Below are 21,919 nucleotides of genomic sequence, written 5' to 3'. Positions count from 1 at the left end.
CAGGTTCGTCTGTACGTTGCTACTCAGACAACCAAGTAACTTGTCACATTATAAACAAGGCCGATCCAAATCACTGACTATTATGAGATTCTTGAGGAAACTCACTTGGCTGGCTGCATGTCATAATTTTCTCTTGTTTTGTATTCATGTTCCAGGTGTATGTAACACTGCTGCTGACAATTTGTCTCGCTTTAATTTCCAGGCTTTTCGTCAAATACTCCCGTCAGCCGCACTCACAGCCACGAACACCCCACTATTCCACCATCTAGTAATGGACTAGATGCGAGTATGCAACATAGAAGAACATTGTCCCAATTAGCACTGTCTACTAATACCCTGGAAACTTACGATAGAGCTTTCATTTGATTTAAAGATTCCTTTCTGAACACAACATCTTACAACCTTTCATCGTGACATCCTGGTTGGGCTTTGCTTCTTTTTGCCACCTCAAACTCAAACTATCATACAACACAATCAAACCATATCTGACAGGCATCCAACATCACATGCTAACTTTACAACCAGACAAATCAAGTGTCCTCCTACCAATTAAGAACATCCTTAGGGGTATTCAGAGATCCGAACCCCCACGTACGGCCCAGAGGCTACCCATAGATTTCCATATTTTTAAAGACTTATACAATTCACTAGATTTAAACCCTTTGCCAACAACACAAACCTCATCGTTAAAACCGCCATATACGTAGCCTTGTTTATGGTTTCTTGAGACCAAGAGAATTTACCGCCATCAGCACAACACAGTCCACTCACATCCTACTTCGTTCACACTTAACAAAACACATGGACTATTATATCTTGACTCTGCCTCACTCCAAAACCAGTCAACATGCACTTTCAGTAGAGGTTAAGTACTATCCTACTCACAACAGGTGGAGCCCCGTCAAACTACTGGACTCATATACCCAGCATAACAACGAACCACCATCTCAATCACTTTCAGTCTACAAGGTTCGGTACTCACTACCACCACCTTTATGACACACGTCAGGTCTTTACTTACACAGCTGGGCCTCAAATCAGCTAACTATTCAGGCCACTCCTTCCGCATAGGAGCGGCCTCCACAGCATCCAGTGCAAACATTCCAGTTCATGTTATCAAGTCACTAGGGCGCTGGAAATCATCGGCTTACTCTAGATACATATCTAACCCGGTACAAGAAGTAAGAAATGCCTTTCAAGACATGTCTGGTTAAAGTATGTATATTGCTGGTATGTAATAAATTTGATTTTCTACTTTTGCCCTCTTTATTTACAGGCCTACCTCATCGTCGGTTCCGGCACACCACAACCGACTTGCTCTTTTAATACCATCCTACACTTATCAGTATTTGTATCTTCTGTTCTATCATGAGCCCTTAACACAAGTATTGAGGCCTTTTGGCCTGTAATTGTGGGAGGGGCGTATGACACACCTCTTCCCTACTTAAGGGACACCCCTTACCTGGCTCCATATCGTTCGAGGTCAGCGCTGTATCACCCTCCCACCCACTCCTCATTATTAACTCCTTTTCTCTTTACATTTCTTCTTGGTGGGCCCTCTTTATTTACAGGCCTACCTCATCGTCGGTTCCGGCACACCACAACCGACTTGCTCTTTTAATACCATCCTACACTTATCAGTGTTTGTATCTTCTGTACTATCATGAGCCCTTAACACAAATATATATATATATATATATATATATATATATATACACACACACACAAAAGTGCAAAATTCTATTAAATTGAGTGTGTGGGAAAACAATAGCAAGAGAAAAAATACTATGCATGTATGAATAAACAGAACTATAAACATATAAAAGACAATCTGTTGTGATTTATTCTTGAAGATAAATTATAGACAGATGAATAAAATCGTGCAAAAATACATGAACAGTCCATGCCACAAAAAGATAAATACATGCACATATCATCAATCCAGAATGTCTTAGAAATTCATGGTCTTAGTAGTTATGTGATCACTTCTGGAGTTTATCCATGATGCTATCTAAGAATTCCAGAGGACAAGAAAGCTGTGAACTTCCACATTTGGTCTGTTTTCACTAAGAAGAGCCATAGGAACACATTGGGGGGCTAGTGAGCATGCGTGGCAAAACGATCATCTGATAAAGTTTTATAGAGTTTTATTCTGCTATTTCATGAAAGAGCCTCTTGTGGCTGCCAGTATGCCAGCCTTAGGGGCAGGTTAACTCTGAAAAGAAAACATTGACGTTACTGCAGAATGGTAATGTTTTCAGCTACCGGGTTAAAATGGAGTGCACATAGCAGCTAGACCACTTCATTGAGATGATGTGGATGGGGTGCCTTTAGTGTCCCTTTAAACAGCTAAAAAGTAAAGACTCACGTACATATTGGCCCACATGCATAAGGAGCAATTGTAGGAAAATGCATTTTAATGGAGGAATACAATAAGAATATTTACTTGTTTCCTATGGCAAATGTAACACACTGAGGCATATTCATATATGTTTGATGGGCATTTCAGTGTCTACTGTTTATTCTAAATATATGGGGGGTGCTGCTGAATAAATGCTTGAGTTTTGTTGTTGCTTGTTGTTTTTTAACAAAAACATTTGAAAGCGCAGTGGTTTGATTTTGTATGAAATATAATTTACCAACTCTGTATGGCAGAGGGAATTAGGCTGACATACCAAACTGTTATATGAGAGGCTGACATTCTTGGAAAATACTTATAAGTTTGCAGAGGTAGTTTGAATTGGTTGTTTGCTTAACTGTCAGAAATGGCACATGGTTAAAACCTAAACTGGGTCTAATTGACCATATAAGTGCGTTATTACATTTCGTGGCCTGAAATTCAGAGCAACAAAACAATTTGTGTTCGATTTCAAAAACACCCCTGCTAAATTGACGTTTAAATTATAGAATAAAATATTTTTAAGTGCTCTAAACTAAAATCCCAGAGATCAAGGGTGCTAGAATGGGATTATTACCTTCCCAGGTAATCTTGTTGGGGTATGAGAGTGGACAGATTTCTCTCAGTGCCTCTGGTTAAGTTTTCTGGACACCATGAGCAGATATCAAGATTTATCCAGTTGGAAAATGACCTAAGACATGGTCATTATATATGATTGTAGATACTCTGAATCAGGATTTATGGCTGTGGGGTCTTAAATTGGAAAGGTATATATCCAAGGGGATGCACATTGGTAAGGACTGTGGATGTGGAAACATACACAGAGAAGGAATATGATGACCTGTCTTGGAAATAAAAGTGGCCATGGAGATGTACTGTACGGATAATTCACATTTTCTGGCAGAATATGTCTGACAGTAAATTAGGAACATGTTTAGAGCAGAGTAGGAAAGTATGGGTTGACCAAAGAAAACCAGGTTGGAATGTGGGGACTAGAGCATGAAGTAACTATAGAAAAGCTTTACATGACAAAGGCAAAACGAAGGGATATTATAAGTAATCAAATTAAAATAATGTTGGTCACTTAAAAAAAAAAGAATATTTAAAACCATCGTTCAAATATGAAAGTAAAGTAAAAGATAATTATACAACTAATATAGCAATAATTAGCTGGATATCTTTAACAATCCTGTAATTTTGCCATCCATTTTGGAAGCTAATTTCCAAGTCCCGCTTAATGATGATCAGACCAGCTAAAAGTACATTAAACATATATTTAAAGATAACGTGTATTTCTTTAGTTTGGGAATTGGCCAAGATAGCCCTTACATGTTAAATCCAGCCTGATAGCATCTGAAGACTTATGGCGGGTCAGCTTATAAAGAAGAAAACATAGATTGCTGGAACAGATACACACCATATGGTATAATGTAACTATCATGAAATCTGAGTCCATAATTTCTTTAGTGTGTGAGCATTTACTATGTCCATTGCAGGTCTATTCCATAGGAGCAGATTTGACACAGTTTAACTACCGTACATACTTATATAAGAGATGCTGCAGCTGGGGCACTAAAAACAGAGCAGCATACTACAAAAAACAATGAACATTTTATTATTGCCTTTTTCATAGTATTGAAATGTAGATACTGAAAATAAAAAGGGGCCTTAATGAAACTAATAAACACATGCTTGAATACTTACAACATTCAACGTGGCAGGTCTGCTGTCTTTTCCAAGGCTTTGCCCTAGTGACGACAACAGTATGGGTTTACTCTCACACAGCGGTTTCCGAGCTCCCTTTATTCACATAAATAAATACCTGTAGAAAGAAACACAAAATTACTTACACTTAACATATTTCTTATAGTCACCCAATGATTAGGTGTATATAGTCTAATAGGTGTTACTATGATAGATAGATAGATAGATAGATAGATAGATAGATAGATAGACTTTATTGTTAAAGAGTTACGAATACAATAAAGAAGTAAAATATACAATTTAAAAAAAAAAAACAGGTCAAAGACAAATTGATGGTAAATTATTAGACAAACAGGGACACAATAGTCACCAGAACAACTACAGCCTAACGTAGTTGTTCTGATGAGTATAATAATTCTCTTCAGGCATTTTCATGTAAACATTGCCTTTTGAGGGAAAAGGCAGTGTTTACATTTCCCCATAGGGACACATCCAGTGCCACTTTTCAGACGGCCACTGGAGGTGCTTCCTGCTATTCAGTGTCTAAACGCTCTGCATGCAGACACTGAATTTTTCCTCATAGAGATGTACTGATTCAATGCTTCTCTATGAGGAGATGCTGATTGACCAAGCTGGCGTTTAAGACCGGCCTCCTTGCTGATTTCAGCCAATTCAATGCTTTCCCTAAAGCAGCACTGGAAACGAGGTAGGTTTTATCACCTTTTAACAGGGCTAAGCAGGGGGGGTGGGGGCAGTGGCGTACTAAGGGGGGGGGCGGCCCGCCCCGGGTGCCACTGACTAGGGGGGTGCCATGACGTCCGGTGTCATGTGTCACCCCCCGGCCCCCATCATTACGCTGCGCACAGCCGCAGCACCTTTGTGGCCCGGCAGGACTTACTACATGGATGAGAAGGGGAGGAGTGTTGCGGGCCGCGGCGTCGCGCAACGTGATGACGTCGTGCGCAGCGCCGTCAGCCCGCCTTCACGGATCTTCAGCGGAAGGATCCGGGCGGTGAGGCACCCATTCGGTCAAGGCATCAATAAAATGTAAGTAGTAATTTTATGTGATGGGGCTAAATTAATTAAAGGGGGGGGGGGGGGATAATGGATTAAAGAATTAAAGGGGAGGGAGGTTTAATTAAGGGGGGAGTGAGTATTAATTAAGGGGTTGTATTAATTAAGGGGGGTGTATTAATTAAAGGGGGAGTGAGTATTAATTAAGGGGGTGTATTAATTAAGGGGGTGTATTAATTAAGGGGGGTGTATTAATTAAGGTTTGAGTGAGTATTAATTAAGGGGGTGTATTAATTAAGGGGGTGTATTAATTAAGGGGGAGTGAGTATTAATTAAGGGGGGTGTATTAATTAAGGGGGGTGTATTAATTAAGGGGGTGTATTGATTAATTAAGGGGGGAGTATTAATTAAGGGGGGAGTGAGTATTAATTAAGGGGTGTGTGGATTAATTAAGGGGGGTGTATTAAGGGGGTGTGGGTTAATTAAGGGGGGGTATTAATTAAGGGGGTGTGGATTAATTAAGTGGGGTGTATTAATTAAGGGGAGAGTGAGTATTAATTAAGGGTGGTGTATTAAGGGGGAGTGAGGATTAATTAAGGGGTGAGTGGATTAATTAAGGGGGATGTATTAATTGGGGGGGTGAATATTAATTAAGGGGGTGTATTAATTAAGGGGGGTGTATTAATTAAGGGGGGAGTGAGTATTAATTAAGGGGGTGTATTAATTAAGGGAGGAGTGAGTATTAATTAAGGGGGCTGTATTAATTAAGGGGGGTGTATTAATTAAGGGGGTGTATTAATTAAGGGGGGTGTATTAATTAAGGGGGGTGTATTAATTAAGGGGGGTGTATTAATTAAGGGGGGAGTAAGTATTAATTAAGGGGGTGTATTAATTAAGGGGGTGTATTAATTAAGGGGGGAGTGAGTATTAATTAAGGGGGTGTATTAATTAAGGGGGTGTATTAATTAAGGGGGTGTATTAATTAAGGGGGGAGTATTAAGTAAGGGGGTGTATTAATTAAGGGGGGTGTATTAATTAAGGGGGGAGTGAGTATTAATTAAGGGGGTGTACTAATTTAGGGGGTGTATTAATTAAGGGGGGTGTATTAATTAAGGGGGTGTATTAATTAAGGGGGGTGTATTAATTAAGGGGGGTGTATTGATTAATTAAGGGGGGAGTATTAATTAAGGGGGGAGTGAGTATTAATTAAGGGGGGTGTATTAAGGGGGTGTGGGTTAATTAAGGGGGTGTATTAATTAAGGGGGGTGTATTAATTAAGGGGGGTGTATTGATTAATTAAGGGGGAGTATTAATTAAGGGGGGAGTGAGTATTAATTAAGGGGGGTGTGGATTAAGGGGGGTGTATTAAGGGGGTGTGGGTTAATTAAGGGGGTGTATTAATTAAGGGGGGTGTGGATTAATTATGGGGGGTTTATTAATTAAGGGTGGTGTATTAAGGGGGAGTGAGGATTAGTTAAGGGGTGAGTGGATTAATTAAGGGGTGAGTGGATTAATTAAGGGGGTGTAATAATTAAGGGGTGTGTGGATTAATTAAGGGGGTGTATTAATTAAGGGGGTGTGGATTAATTAAGGGGGGTGGAGTAATTAAGGGGGGTGTATTAAGGGGGAGTGAGGATTAATTAAGGGGGTGTATTAATTAAGGGGTGTGTGGATTAATTAAGGGGGTGTATTAATTAAGGGGTGTGTGGATTAATTAAGGGGGGTGTATTAATTAAGGGGTGTGTTGATTAATTAAGGGGGTGTATTAATTAAGGGGGAGTGAGTATTAATTAAGGGGGTGTATTAATTAAGGGATGTGTTGATTAATTAAGGGGGTGTATTAATTAAGGGGGAGTGAGTATTAATTAAGGGGGGGTGAGGATTTATTAAGGGGGGTGTATTTATTAAGGGGGGTGTGGATTAATTAAAGGGGGCTGTGGATTAAAGAATTAAAGGGGGAGGTTTAAATAATTGGGGTGCAGGTTTTTTTGATTAAGGGGGTTGCAGTATTCTATTTATTAAGGGAGGATGTGCACTGCAGATTTTTGTTTTTTGTTTTTATAAGGGGGGTGTGCAGGTTTTTTGTTATTAAGAGGGGTTGTGCACGTTTTTGTTTTTTATTAAGGGGGTGTGCAGGGTTTTTTATTAAGGGGGTGTGCAGGATTTTTATGTGTAGGGAGTGAATGAAATGTATGTGATCGGGGTGCAGGGTTTTTATGTGTAGGGAGTGTATGAAATGTGTGTGATCGGGGTGCAGGGTTTTTATATGAAGGGCGAGACAAGGGGCTTTGTAGAAAGGGGCAGGGCAGGAGTTTTCTAGAAGGTTCTACAAAAGCACTGGTATTGAAAATATTGAAAAAATATGTGTGTGTTTTCTTACATTTTTATTAAGGGGGGGGGGGGGGGGGGGTGCCACACTCAGGGTCCGCCCCGGGTGCCAAATGCTCTAGGTACGCCCCTGGGTGGGGGGAGGGGCTAAACAGGGGGGCAGGGCAAGTCCCTTAAATGGTGGTTTTAACACTAGAGGGTCAGGTATACATGTTTGTGGTCCTGACCCTATAGTGTTCCTTTAAGGAAAAAAGAACTAAAAGGGACACCATAGTCACCAGAACCACTACAGCTTATTATAGTTGTTCTGGTGTCTATAGCTTGTCCCTACATTTTTTGCAATGTAAAGGCTGCCTTTTCAGAAAAAGGCAGCGTTTACACTGCTGCCCAGTAAGAGTTCTAGTGGCAGTCACTCATATGGCCACTAGAGGTGTTTCCTAGATTGATGATCCCAGGCATAGAGCCGGTGCCAGCTGCGACAAGGGAGAAAAGGTAAGTTTGACTATCTTTTACATGCAATTTGAGGTGTCCAGAAACCTAAACAGCCACTCCAGCACTATAGTGTTAGGAATACATGGTTGTATTCCTAATATTATAGTGCTCTTTTAAGTTATAATATAACGTTTCCTTCAGTGGAGGCAAAAAGGGAGAAATATCTTTAGCAAATCATCAGATAAAAACAGATCAAAGAAAGCAAACGGTGTAGTCAATCATCATCAGTTATGAACAGAGCATAGATGGTTGTTTCTCTTAGTGGTTTTTGACTATAATTCGGTCCTAAGCTAGAGAGCAATACATTTTCATCTTCTTAAATACACTCTTATTATATTGTTTTTTTTTTTTTATTAACTTAATAGTTCACAGGTTTTATTTTACATTCACCACTAGCCAACAAGTGGTCAAGTATCCTTATAAGATATATTACAAAGCTAATTGAACAGAGAGCACCCTACACCCACTCTCGTAGGTAAAAAAAAAAAAAAAGCCTAAAACGCAGGAATAAAAAAAAGTGTAGAAAATATAATGCATTGATATAATTTTTCCATTGTTTTCCATTAAATAATGGTAATAAATTCAGCACATTTCCCAAAGGCATTCTACTTAAATTGACTCTACACTCTTAGCATCGCAGTACACTTTGCTGTATAATTATAGAAGCATAAGGCAATCACGGATTATAACATCTGGGAAACAGGAGAAAAGAGTTCGCTCATTTTCACCCACTCAGCTAGCGAGCTTCAGTGGATGCATAGGAGCACCTGTATTTGATCTAAATAATTACATGCTGCACGACTAAAGGTGTGAACATTCTACAAATCTATTTCAAGGTCTAAATTAAAGGAACAGTTACACATAAATTAATGTGAAAATGTCAGAATTAAACACCAGACTAGCTACCTGAGGGATTTATTGTTGGTTACAAAAAGCCAAATTCATGAAAATGGAAAGGGAGAGCAACAGTCAGTCTTTGAGAAGTCTTCTACTGAATTTCCTTACGGTTATTACCTACACACCACCAAGGCACAGAGATATTCTTCTTAAGTGTTGGACGACCCCCTGGAGTCTAAGCCCCGCAGAGTATTAAAAACAATCAACTGTAAACAGTTACATTAATATGTAAACAGACAGTAGACCAGGTATCAGTAAATGTGTTCCTCTCAGGTTTATATTTTCTTTTCGTATTCCTTTCCTATTGCCCTCTGTATCTGAATGATTATATTCCCTTTCTTGCCACTTCTCTTTATATATATATTGATTATCATTTATATTTTGTGCCAGATCTCAATATCTGGGAGCAGTCATTTTGTACTCCTCTGCCCATGATGTCTGCTGTTTGCCTTTCAGTGGGATGAATTGTGATAGTGATTGGACACTGAAAGTGAACCTTGCTTTAAGTCCCATTGTCAAGTTTTGTCATCCTGACTGCTATACATCATAAAAAAAGAAGTCCCTAAATTACATTATGTATTTTATGAAAACTAGAATATTTAGGAAATAATAAAAAGATATTTATACACAGGAAGATTGAGCCACATTAATGGCTGTAAAGTAATAAAAGTTTATTGCTTGGCACACTGTATAAATGCACATTGTTTTCAATTCTTTACCAACAGAAGTAACGGTCAAGCTTATCTTTTTGACATCATTCAGTAATTTCAATGGATTGCCATGTTTCATCAGTAGCCTTGTGATTTCATGATGTCCAAGTTATACAATAAAATCTACATGCGAAGCAATCTATAAAGGAATAGCTTGATGTCTATCAGGAAATATGACAGTACAACAGTCTCCTTGCACAGTGCGTGTTGCAGGATCTGTACATTGCTTATAATTTGTATGCTAGGAAGGTTAGGCTGGTAATCATGTATTCAATTTCTCACTTGTAGTCACTTACAAAAGCCATTTCTGCACTCAGAAAGAGTGAGTAGGAGGAACGCAGTGCTATTTTTACCACCCTTCATTATTCATTCTACACAGAATTAAGATTCCTATTCTCCGTGGACATAACAAGAAATAAATCAAATACACCAACTCAATGTTGTGAATGTGAAGTAAAGAGTTTAATATTTGTACCCAAATAGAATTACAATGCTTCACTTGGTAACTAAAATTGCTTATGTATAGCTCTATACCAATAAAACGTAGGAGTATATAAAGAAAAGCGCACCCATCCGCTGTAGAGTGTCTAATGTAAAAAGATGTTGGGCAGGAGAACAGTGTTCACCCATCCCCCCCCCCACCACCACAATTTTTTTTTAAATGCTTCAACTTAATTTTAACTAATAAAGAAAAACGGAATAGAAGTGTTTTACACACATCAAAGTTATGAATCATACCAATCTATACTTGTATTGCTTTGGTTAGTCAATAAGCAGACAAACAGATGCTGTTAGTTATATCTTACCTATATATCTTCTGGTCAGTGACCGGCATTCAGGGGCGGACTGACAACTCACAGGGCCCCATCGGTCAATAGGAGTTTGGGCCCCCCTCCTGGTGCAAGATCTTTGTGCAGCTCTCACACAGATATTATGTTTGCACTACCCAGCATGGCTATGTAAGTCAAGACTTCCACACCAGCAGGCCCCCCCAAACACGGCAAGATATACTTTAAGGGGTTATTACAACCAAAAACAGTGTTTTAATAAAACATTGTTTTTGAATGGAGTAACCCTTATTAGAAAGCCTTATGCCCTTGCATTCAAAATAAAAAAATAAAGCAAATTTAATTACACCGTTCATCTGTGTTTGTTAGTGACATCACAAGCAGCATCCCCCCACATGTTCAACCATACAAGTATCATCCAAACACATGTTTGGAGGCTACTTGTGTGGTTGCGTGATTGGGATACTGCTTGTGATGTTGTGTTCTTGTATGTCAGTATGTTGAATTAGGATTAATTGTTTGTCTTGTTTTACCTATTGTACTGCGCTGCAGAATATGTTGGTGCTATATAAGTAATTGTAATAATTGTGTTTGTGTGTGTATAAGGAGGCTGTATGCAGTATTGCCATGCTGGAGATGCCTCTTGTGATGTGTGTGTAGGGAGGCTGCATGTGGTATTGAATGCGTGGGAATGCAGTTTGTGGGATTAGCAGTATGCAGTGTGTGTGTGGATGGAGCAGTATGCAGTGTTGTATGTGAGTGGAGAGGGCTGGTTGTGTTGCAGGGTGTGTGTGGATTGGGGCTGTTGTAAATGTGTGGGATAGGAATCATAGTAGGCGTCTGGGGGATACAGAGGCTGCAGTATGTGTATGGATAGTGGCTGCAGTGCATGAGGGGGTATATGGGCTGTAGTAGGTGCAGGGGGGCATAGGGACTGTAGTGGGTGCAGGAGTAGTAGGGGTGGAATGGGGTGCTGGTAAGTATAGGTGCTGTAGTGGGTCCAGTCAGGGATAGGGATGAGAGGGATGGGGGCTGTAGTAGGTACAGGAAGGCATGGGGTGAGGTGGGTATAAGGAGAGATAGAGGCTGAGGAGTGTGCAAGAAGGCTTAGAAGCTGTGGTAGGTACAGGGAGGGATATGAATAAGAGCGATAGGGTTCTTGTGGGTGAAAGGGGCATGAGGTCTGGGAAGGTAAAGGTGGCATAGGGGCTCAGATGGGTGAAGAGGCATAAGGGCTGTGGTGGGTGAATGGGGCATAGTGACTGGGATGGGTAAAAGGGGGCATAGGACCTGGGATGGCTGAAGGGGGGCATATGGCCTGGGATGGCTGAAGGGGGCATAAGGGTTCAGATGGTGAAAAGGGGCATATGGTCTTGGATGGGTAAAGAGGGGCATAGTGTCTTGGATCTTTGAAGGGGGTATATAGGCTGGGATAAGTGAAAGGGGGGTGTAGGGGCTGGGATGGGTGGAGGGGGCACAGGGGCTGGGTGAAGGGACACAGAGGCTGGGATGGTTAAAGGGAGGGCACAGGGGCTGGCATGCGTAAAGGGGGGACATAGGAGCTGGGATAGGTAAAAGACGCACAGGGAAGGGGATGGGTGAAGAGGGCATAGGGACTGGGATGGTTAAAGGGGGGCAGGGACTGGGATGGGTAAGGGGGCATAGTGTCTGGGAGGTTTAAAGGAGGCATATAGACTGGGATGAGTGAAAGGGGGCATTGGGGCAGGGATCGGTAAAGGTGGGCTGGGTAAAGGGGGGCACAGGGTCTTTGATGAAGGAAGGGGGTCACAGGGTCGAGGATGGGGAAGGGGGAACAGGGTCTGGGATGGGGGACACAGAGTCTGGTATGGGGAAGGGGTGCTCAGGGGCTGGCGTGGGTGAAGGTAGAACAGGGGCTGGGGTGAATAAAGGGGGCACAGGTGCTGGAATGGGTAAAGGGGGCACTGGGGCTGGGATGGATAAAGGGGCACAGGGGCTGGGATGGGTGAAGGTGCCACAGGGGTGGATAAAGGGGGCACAGGTGCTGGGATGTGTAAAGGGGGCACAGGGGCTGGAATGGGTAACGTGGGGCACAGGGGTTGAGACAGGTAAAGTCAGGCACAGGGGCTGGGATAGATAAAGGGGGAACAGGGGCTAGGATGGGTGAAGGTGGCACAGGGGCTGGGTTGGGGAAGGGGGGTACAGAGTCTGGGATGAGGGAAGGGTGACAGTGTCTGGGATGGGGTAAAGGGGGCACAGGGGCTGGGTTGGGTAAAGTGGACACATGGGGTTGGAATGAGTAAAGTGGGCACACTGGCTGAGATAGGTAAAGTGGAGCACAGGAGCTGGAATGGGTAAAGTGGGGCACAGGAACTGGAATGGTAAAGGATGCACAGGGGTTAAAATGGGTATAGTGGGCACAGGGGCTGGAATGGGTATAGTGGGTACAGAAGCTTAAAAAATGTTTACATACCTGTCTGTCAGGCTTCAGCAGATTCTGGAGGAAAGGCCAGGACAGGAAGTGGAGCTCCTGTGTGAGGAGAAAAGAGACAGGGCCCAGGAGAGCCCAGCTCCGCCTCTTCCCATCACAGTGTGCTCCGCACAGCCACAAAATGGAGGACACCTGGCAGGAGCAGCAGGATCACTGCCAGGTCTCACTGAGAAGGTGGGTGTGGAGGGCAGGTAGAAGGGGGGAAATTGGAGTACTGGAATATGTACCATTATGGTTTCCTGGCTGGGGAGATCTGTGATCTGATCTCCCCAGCCAGAGCATGTTTGTGCAGCCGGCCAGGCCCCTGACTGCCTCGGGCCCTCGGGTCCATGACCGATCTACCCGAGTGGTCAGTCCGCCCCTGCCGGCGTTTTAATTCAAACTGTATTCTGACTGGTTGAAAATATCAAGCAGCCATTTAGAAGGCAGCGTCTATTTAGAGTTATAGTTAAGTGTTAGTTTTCCCTGTGATCTAACACTTCAACATATGTACTTTCATTTGTATTGTGTTATATTTAAAAAAAAAGCTATGTGCGCTAACATTTCACTTGGAGTTCTGTCTTCCCCTAATTTTATACATATATGTATGATATTCTATTAGATCAGATTTTGCCTATTTTCACATCTGAATGTCATTTCAACACACACACTTTCAAAATTCAAAACTAGCCCATTATTTATCTCCCATAGGTTGTACACATTTGACATGGGATTTTTAAAAATAAAATCTAAAAAATATCTAGCCATAGATGATACAGTTTATTTAGTAATGGCCGGAGGAGATCCTATACAATGTTGCTGTTTTTGTCCACAGAATCAGGGCAGCCTGGTGGATCTAGTTGGTTGTCTTTTCCTGCATAAATGTGAAATGCCAAGGCATACCCAGTGTTGCATTCACACAACTAATAAAATGCAATCACATAGTGAACACAGTTTAATTGCTTGAAAATCCGTCTTTATTTGAACTTCATAAGGTATATTTCTGCTCAGGGGTGTAATTTTCTGGAATTTCTTTTAAACGTTATCAGTTAGGGTCTTATTTTTGTGTATCTATCCCTCTTCATAATCTCTAGAAAAAGATGAGTAGCTAGGATGGGATGCTTTTATGCCCGTAACTCCTAATATTGTTTTTTTTTTTTTCATAATTCAATGAAAAAATCCATCACTAGCATAAGCGTCCAAAATCTCTACAGTGGGGTGCCTCATATTCTTCCTGCTGTTGTGAAAATCGGGATTAGCAGCAAGATATTGGTTGGCATACAAATGTGCCATTTGTTATAAACAGGTTTAAATTAGTCTAGTTATTAATTATTCATTGTCATTAGTCTAATACTATCCTTACCTTTTGTGTCACTTTACCCCACTCCCTCTAGCATGCAAACTCATTGAGCAGGGCCCTAAACCCCTCTGTTCCTGTGTGTTCAACTTGTTTGGTTATAACTACATGTTTGTAGTAGTCAAACATTGTAGTCAGCTCATTGGCCAGTTTGGGGTGACAAATGGCCCCCACTGACAGAGATGAGCCCTAGGTATCCATAAATACCTGGGTCTACTGGTTTTAACCCTGATTACGCTGTACTGACATCTATGGGGACTTAAATCCCTATTTTTAAGAGCTTTATACAGCGCTCACTTTGAGCACTACATACAGCTCATCCGTCATTCTGGGGCCACTAGAAATACCTGGGGCCTCCTGGTGTGAGCATGAATTTAACCCTGCTCACACTAAAATGTTAGGACATGTCAATACGCACTAACAGCGTTAACGCCCAGTATAGTTAGGATGTACTGACATGTCCTAACGTTGTTAAAATGTTAAAGAGAAACTGTAAGCACAATAAGCACTACTCAATGTATTAATTATGATGCTAAATGTCAGTGTGCGCCATTCCCAGGTTTTGATTTTTAAACTGTTTATTATGAGATTGTTTATGAATAGAAAGAAAAAGGTAGAGGGATTGATTCCTCTGTCCATAACAAAGAAGAAAAACATTTGGTTTCTCCTTTAGCAATCTCCATTTATAAACATTAACACATTTATATAAAAGTCTTTGCATATGTTCCTTGAATAAATTAAGCTTGCACGCTCTTTCAAAATTAGATTTGTTTTAACGTACAACGTTTTTTATAACTCCAAAAGAGAGGCTAATAAGAAAAAAGAAAGCTAAACTTTTTTTCATTGTTAGAGGTTTGTAACAAGTAACTAAGAGGTTCTAGAAATATCTAATTGTTTGCTCGGGGGGGGGGGAGAGAGAGGTGGGTGTGTATTTGAAAGAAGTAATAAACATGAATATTACACACACAAAAATAATTCAAAGTGTTTTCATATATATTCATAAGGAGTAAAATTAAGACCGGGAAAAATTGGCAAAGAAAAATATCTTTTTTAACATTTTTGCTTTAGCAACTATACTAAATAAAAAATAACCTAATTATAATTCAAAGTAATTCCTTTTCATTAAGGATTTTTTTTTATATATATGTGTGAAATGTAACAAATTGAGTATTCCCTTTTTGCTTTACTATTTTTTTTTACAAAATATTTTTTTTTTTTTAGAATTGTGTTTAGGTTATCACAAATGTATTTCTATAACAGCATTTAGATGACAAACTCCCTCTTTTAGTTATTTATTTTTATTTGATCTAGACTTCCCTTAATAGGGTAATTGCTAAGGAATTAGGATGTTATATTATATCCTTCATTGCAATATAAGGGACTAGTGATTTTAAGTGTAAACACGTCACTGAAATCCTCACTGGGGGGAACATAGAACCCAATGTGTTCAGACTGCACCAGAAGCTGGAAGGAACTGCTTATAGTTGGCATGGGTTTGTATATCTGTTTGAGCAGGATTGTGGGTACACAATCTGGAAGTTCACCATTATTTTAAGTAAGCTGCTTTTAGTGATTTATTTTTTTTAGATAAAGAGTATTGTTCTGCATTTTTTGGTTTCTTTCTATCCCTGTTAAATTCAAAGCAAAAATTTAAGAAACGTATCTCACAGATAAGCTCACAGCTATGATCCTAACACTATGGAGGAATTCAACAAGGTTTGGAAGCTCATCAGCGGGAAAGAGTTAAATTAATAGTAGGCAGTCTCTGGTATTGGGTTTTTTCTTTCTTTCTTTTATTCTTTCTTTTGCTATTTTCATTATTACCTGTATTAAAGGTTATTTGATGTATGCTCAGTGTACCTTCTTGTTCAATAAACTTCATCCTTGTGTCTCTTGGAGGCCCTTTCCAGGCTATGTAACCAGATGTACACTTTTTATGAACAGTGCTAAGTGGATCTTGGAGACTTCAGGAATGAGGATGGAGTTTCATTCACACCATGTCAATCTATATATGCGTAATTGATTAGGTTGTACAACCTGTATACGCACTATCACTGTACATTGTGAATACCTAGATTCTTTCTTGATTGAAGGTTTGATTTGTTATATTTTATTGAAAAATGGGTACAATATTGTAGTGTATTGTCTGTGCATCTCCAAGTAACAGTTACTAAATAAAGAATAATATATATATATATATATATATATATATATATATATATGTATATATATATATATATATATATATATATATATTGCCAAATTTCAGTTGTGTATATATAGTCACCATTGCAACACTGGTAGTTCTGCCACTGGGTGACATTCAGTATGTGTAACTGCTACAGTGTATTGATAAACATTCATGTGAATTTTAAAGGGACACTAACATCATATCACCCTGCCCTGGTACCCCCATTGTTAGTAAACTATTTAACCGCCATACTTGGGGTCCACCAGGCCCATTTTGTCTCCCCACCTCCATTACTAACACTAGAGGTTCTAACTAGATTTTATCACATGGCAAAAAAATTACAAAAGGCAAATATAATAGTCTGTATCTTATATGCCGGTGAGATAGCTCAACGGGCTAATGCATGGTAATAGTAAAAACCCCTGGATGTTGGGCTAAGGTAATATCCCCTGGATGTACTTGAAAATTCCTGGTTAGATACATTCCTGGTTAAATACTTTTTTTATTATTATTATTATTCATTCTAATTACAATATTATAAAGCAAACCATACATAGAACCCACAAACTATAAGCACATTCAAAACATACAAATATAGTTTTTTGTTGTGTTGTTTCCTAGAAATGCAAAATTCAGGTTCACATTTTAATACAATATTAATGACTAGGTGATGATTATCCAAATCCGATAAGTGTAATTTCTATACAGCAATACAGTAACTCAGTTATTGACCGTGACACTGAACAGAATACCTCTAAAAAGCTCTTAATAAATCAATGAGCGGATCTTTCTTTGGTATTAAATAATCTGACGTAGTATGTAATCAGATAGAGGTTATCTAAAGATAAGGTATGTGAGCAGCAAAGTATAACAAATAAGCCTTATAATCCAGTCGTGAAAATCCACGATTCTTCACTTCTTTTCTAAAATTCACAGGTTGACTTTTCAATGCAAAATTATAACATGCTTATAATGCTGGCATAAAGATGGTTTACATTTCAAACTGGTTAGGATAATTTTTAAGGGTTTTGGCTCATACCTTCTAAAACTATGTCAAAATAATCTGGTACCTGCGTGCATTAAAATGGTATTTCGTGGCGGGTTTTCTTTTAGGGAGCTTGATTTTAAACCTATAAACTGAAATGCGTTTAATTTAGAGTGCACTGTGGTGTATCAACACTACAGGCACCAAAAGTACTGCAGCTTGCTGTAGTGGTTATGGTGCTTGACATCATCTTCCAATGAGTCATAAAACTTATTTTAACATGATTAATAAATAATTGTATGTTTGATATATACCATTCTATCTGTGCAACAGAGACTACATGCTTCAGTGTTAAGAATGCAGGCTGCTACTGTTACTGACAGTTAGTCACTGCTACATGCGTAATAGACTTGCTTATGCATATAATTGACAGAGGGACAACAACTCAATTAACTCAACCTGCTAATGTATTATTTCTTATCTTAAGTATGTGAAAAGCAAAATTAAAGGAAGAGTGGCCTTAGTCTTGTTTGCATGAGAGTCACACTTCCTAATAATTTAAATTGCCAATCGGGCCATGGGGTGGTATCTGCAGGATGATTGTGAGCAGTTAATATGATTTTTTCCCAGCTTTTTAACCAGCTCTGCAAACACTAAATAGTAGTACTGGGACAGTCACAGATCAGGGTCGCCTAGATAAATTGTCATTGTTAGTTCTCCTTATCTAGAAAATGCAATAATGATTCAGTATACAATAAAAATGTTTATGTCACAATATAAAACATTGTAACACATTGATATACCATATTCTGTTTGAAACAAACAATTTTCAGACAAAATATTTAAGTTTGAAACAAAATATATTCATTGTATAGTGTAAAAGCCCAGATAGTACAATTACACAATAAAAAAAACAGCTAGTGCTTATACGGAGATAAACAATCATAATCATTAAAGAAACACTAAAGCGTAAGATATGAAGATCTGTATTTCTTGCACGTTAGTATCCTTGATTCTAGTTGTTTAACATACTCGTTTTCCTGGCTCTATAGGGTCCTTGGGTCCCTCTCACCCTCTGGGCCCCCCTCCCGCTGGGCTCTAGGGTGAGGAAGGGGTTAATCCCTTACCTTTTTTCCGGCGCTGGGGACTCTCCTCCTCCTCTCCCCTTCATCGTCTGAATGCGCATGCGCGGCACCAGACGCGTCCCCATTCAGCCAGTCCACAGGAAAGCATTCTCAATGCTTTCCTACGGACGCTGGCGTCTTCTCACTGTGAAAATCACAGTGAGAAGCGTGGAAGCGCCTCTGAAACTGCTATGTTTACAGCAGAAAGGGTTACTCCTAGAGGGACCTGGCACCCAGACCACTTCATTAAGCTGAAGTGGTATTGGTGCCTATAGTGGTCATTTAAAGCACTCCCCCCACCCTCAACCACCATTTGCCATAAAAAATTGCGAAAATTATTCTTACCTTTCCAGTGCCGAGGCTCCCTGGATACTGCTTACCTCTTGGCCTCCTTGGACATCACCGCACGGAGGAGGCATGGCCTATGAGTAGCATTGGGGAGCTGCTTCCTATGGCAGCTTCTGTGTCATGTGACCAAGGTTTACTCAGTCAATGCTGCAGAAGCACCTCTAGTGGCTGTCACAAAGGAAATGTAAAAGTGTTTCTCCATAATTTAAATGTTTTACATTGAAGAGTTACAATCACCACTGAACACAGGCCACTTCATCGAGATGAACTGGCCTGGGTTACTTTAGTGGAGCTTTATGAGTCAGGCTTTCATGGTCCCTTACATTGAAGATTGGCTCAGTACAGCAAACTCCATGGGTCCTTCTAACTTAGAGGCTCTGGGTTCTGTTCCTTCCACTAAACGCACTCTGTCCAGACATGTTATCTGAGATAAGACCATGAGAGCAGCATTTATTTTATAAATCGACCTTCTAAATAACTGTTTACAAGTTACAGTGTTGGTCACATGCTCTAATATTGAATTCCTTGAGGAAAAAAGTTTGTTATATTTTCAAGGTACATACATATTGTCATACCAATTGGGCATGAGCCATTTTTCATTGTAAATATATTATTATTCATGGCATTTGTGTGTAATGAATGCATGGAATGGTTATCCAACAGAGCTTGTATGATTGATTATAGCATTAATTCCAGGTTAGTTTTTCTGTTTTTAACAAAAACCTATGAGGTAAGCTGGGTCTTGAACAATGGATCAAAGTAAGTTTTTAAAAACGTACTCTGCCATCACCTGGGATCTTTGCCTAATTAGCATATACCGCCCATGGTGACTGTGCTGCTTGCAGTGTGATGGTCAAGGGATCAGGGAATGGTGAATTATACTTGCCAAACCTTTCCCTCGCAGCCGCAACCATCTTCTTCCTGGAGCTGACATCAGCGTTGTACTCAAGTGCATGCGTGAGAGTACACCACTGAGCTATATGGGGGATCCAGTGGGACTGCGAGATCCTCCATAGACAGAGCCTTTTTCACTGGTGATTGCTCAGGGCTTTTGTCAAGTGGAGAAAAGATAATGCCTACTTTGTCTCATTGGATGTTTTGACTGGATTGGAATTTCAGTGAAATTCCAACACAGTCAATATGAGTATGTCATAATGACTTTATCTATATAAACTACTCATTTTGGATGGAGGGGTTATCAGAACCACTTTAATTCTTGTTGGAGTCCAGAAAAATAAATAAAACAGTACAGCAATTAAAGCATGTTTTATTTTCTTGCTTGTAAACAAAACAGTGGAGAGGAATTATAAAACTAGTCTCTGAGGCCTAGTAATTCTGATATTTATTAATTACTAGAGTCATTCACTTAAAGTTTGGAAATAATGTTAGATGCTATTTTGTTTTTTGACCATGATATATATTCCATATATTTATGTGATATAAATCATGATCGGTCTCAAATTAATTGTCTGGATTCACTGAGATGATCTGATTTGGTTACAAATCTGATCATAAAACCTGTACATAAACATATTATAATGTGTATTTTTAGTTAGATTTTGGAATGCATTAATTGTCCCTCATGAAACTGGAATTCCTGCAATTAAAGGGACACTGTAGGCACCAAGAACACTTCAGCTCATTGAAGTGGTCTGGGTGCAATATCCCATGTCCTTTAACCACCCTGCAAAGATAATTATTGCAGTTTCTGAGAAATTGCAATAATTACCTTGCTGGGTTAACTCCTCCTCTAGTGGCTGTCTACTTCCGGAATGGAAACTGACCTTTTTTCCCCATAGGAAAGCATTAAATAATCATTTCCTATAAGGAAATCCTAATGCGAGCGCGGCTATTGTCGCGCATGCGCATTAGGTCTCCCCCGCTGATGTCAGCTGAGGGCAGAGCCTAACCCAGCGCTGAGGGCATTTCCCGGCGCTGGATTCAGGTGAGTGACTGAAGGGGTTTTAACCCTTTTAGATGCACGGGAGGGCGGGTGCGAGGGTGAGGGGGAATGTAGGATTCTACAGTGCCAGAAATATGGGTTTGTTTTCCTGGCACTAGAGAATCCCTTCAATGTGAAAGGGTCAGCTGCTTAATCTCCCCCCACACAATGTCCCTTGTCAGAGAGACAGCCTAAAAACAGGGATACAAAGAAAAGTGTATATAATATCTTTTAAAACCTAAATAATTTTGTAGTACATGTTGGGAGTCAAATTAAATTAGTAGTGAGTTTTAATTTTCCTTACCAAAGGTTCCATTACCTTGCTAGTAAAGTGACCAATAGGGTTTCAGTTCATTTTCTCCCTTTTCATTTTATCTCTTTGTTGGTGTATGTAAAATATGTTTGTAACCTATCTTTTATATGTATGCACTGTGACTAATCTTGTTCATAATAAATGTTCCTTTATTAAGTTCTGCCTTTGTCTTGTATACGGTAATTATCATGTTACCAAAAAGACTTATAGAGTAGTAATGTGATTACACATACAGTTGTGCTAAAATGTGTTTTGTGTGTTTTTAAATCCTACTTGGTTGGGATAACCAAAGATGCTCCATTTATAAATGCCTTGACGTGACAGAATTTAAAGGTGCTAAGTGGGATTATTTTTTTTATCATTACTATACATCTAATGTAGACAAATAGTGATTTTAACCCTTTTAGCCAATGAAGCAAGCCATGTGCCTGCCTTACTTGGTGGGGATGTGACCCATGCATCTCCCACTTTTGGAAGAATAAGACATAGTAGGAGTGCATACATAAATAATGTATACAGTTAGAAGGTAAGGAACAATAGCATTCCAAAGTTATAAAAAATGTACAGGTATAAATAACACACTAGAAATGTTATAGCTATTAATACTCCACAATAAAACAATCACTAAACATGAAAGCAGGTATGATTAAATGCAATGGTCAGGCTGAAAGGACCATTACACCATTTCCACTTTAATTTATATTTTGCTGCTTCAGTTCCCAAAAAGGTTTACTTTGATAAGATCGCTCACAGACTCGATTCTGGACCGAAAAACTAAGTATTTTATCCTTTTAGTGTTAATAAAATGAATAACTTGAATGGGACACTGTAAGCAACATAACCACAACAGCTTGCTTTAATCGTTATGTTGCATAGAGT

The 21,919-nt window shown here is 39.7% G+C and overlaps 1 protein-coding gene across 3 annotated transcripts in view; it reads right to left on the bottom strand.

Moving 5' to 3' along the window:
* The window catches only part of ATXN1 (ataxin 1), a 311,414-nt gene that overhangs the window by 70,000 nt on the left and 219,495 nt on the right, over positions 1-21,919 (bottom strand). For all 3 annotated transcript variants that reach the window (XM_063451697.1, XM_063451698.1, XM_063451699.1), the window contains one exon: positions 4,103-4,220. The gene's annotated coding sequence lies outside the window, so the exon portion shown is untranslated. The remainder of the gene's footprint in view (positions 1-4,102; positions 4,221-21,919) is intronic.

The sequence above is a fragment of the Pelobates fuscus genome, chromosome 4, assembly GCF_036172605.1.
Source record: "Pelobates fuscus isolate aPelFus1 chromosome 4, aPelFus1.pri, whole genome shotgun sequence".
Taxonomy (NCBI): domain Eukaryota; kingdom Metazoa; phylum Chordata; class Amphibia; order Anura; family Pelobatidae; genus Pelobates; species Pelobates fuscus.
This window is presented reverse-complemented; position numbering and strand designations above follow the sequence as displayed.